This window comes from Vulpes vulpes, chromosome 8, assembly GCF_048418805.1.
Source record: "Vulpes vulpes isolate BD-2025 chromosome 8, VulVul3, whole genome shotgun sequence".
NCBI lineage: Eukaryota > Metazoa > Chordata > Mammalia > Carnivora > Canidae > Vulpes > Vulpes vulpes.
This window is the reverse complement of record NC_132787.1, coordinates 61,225,416-61,226,749: the sequence shown is the minus strand read 5'-3', so window position 1 is coordinate 61,226,749 and position 1,334 is coordinate 61,225,416.

Below are 1,334 nucleotides of genomic sequence, written 5' to 3'. Positions count from 1 at the left end.
GAGGTGGGGGTTGCTTAGGAAGCGGACACAAGGCCTCCCAGCTCTGCCTCTCCATCTCCTTCTGGGAGAGAGCAGAAGCCGTGGCTCATGCTAGAGGACATGCTTTGGGGTTGGGGATATGTGCCAGTGAGGTTCTCAGGTTAGCTGTCTCTCTGAGCTCTGTGGGCAAGGCTGCTGGTAGGTCAGTGGCCTGCCTGCTGGCTGACTTCTGAACAAAAGCCAGCTGGGAATGGGAAGGCAGAGTAGGGGGAGTGGGCTGGTTTCAGAGCAGGTCTCCAAGCTCTGGATGAGGCCGTATTTTCCTCTCAGGCTTGCTCTTGTGCATCTCAGGCTGGCGACTTGGGTGGCTACCCACCCTTCTGCCCCCAAATTGTGAAAAGGAGCAGTCCAATGCCCCTGTGTGCTCTGCTTCAGGCCCCAGACCACCGACATGGCCTCCCCATCTAGCAGTCCTCAGAGTTCAGGTGCAGGACAGGGCTTTGGCCAGGAAAAGCCTGCCCAGTTCCTCTCTCAGACAGGCTCCTGAGGAGAAGCTGGGGTGGGGGTAGGGGGTGTGGGGGGGTGGGCACTGAGGTCAACAAGCGACCTCTCTGAGAAGGCCTCCCCCCCGCTGGCCCGCTGGCCCGGAGGGCTGGGAAAAGAGCCCTGGCGGGAGGAAGCTGTGCTCCAGCTTGTCTGACTCAGCCCATGTGAAAATGAATAGTGTTCCTTTTAAAAATCAACAATCTTGCAATTTCTGGGATCCGTGGGATTTTTGCAGCTTAGGTAGCGGGTGGGGGAGGCAGTTTTGAACACCAAACCACATGAAGGCAAATTCACTTAGAGCCACCCAACCACATCCCCTGCCTTTCATAGCCGTGTTCTACCTTCCACAAAAGCTCTGAGTTCTCTGTCATGCTTTCTTTTCTCTTCCTGGATCCCAATTGTCAAGGTTTCAAGAAAATGCACTTCAGTCCTTTGTCACTGAGTGTAATTTGATAAACTGAGCAGAAACACACTGCTCTCCCCATCCTTTCAAAAACTGTTACCGCCAGAGAAAGAGGCTGAGGGAAAGAGATCTGAGGTCTTTGAATGGACGTTTAAGCACGAGCACACGCGCACGCACACTCACACACACACACAGAGTCTTGTGCACATACCAGGACATAGAGTTGCCTGGGATGGGAGGAAGTGGAATCTCAGAGTCCTGTGCGTGGGGGTCTGGCCCTGGGGTCCCGGGCGGAAGCCCTCCCAGCTTCCAGCGACTCCCCTAGTTGCAGGCCTGGTTGCAGCCGCCCAGTGGGCGGTGCCAGGGCAGGTTTCAGGCTATAAAGGGCTCTTGGCTCCCCGGGCCC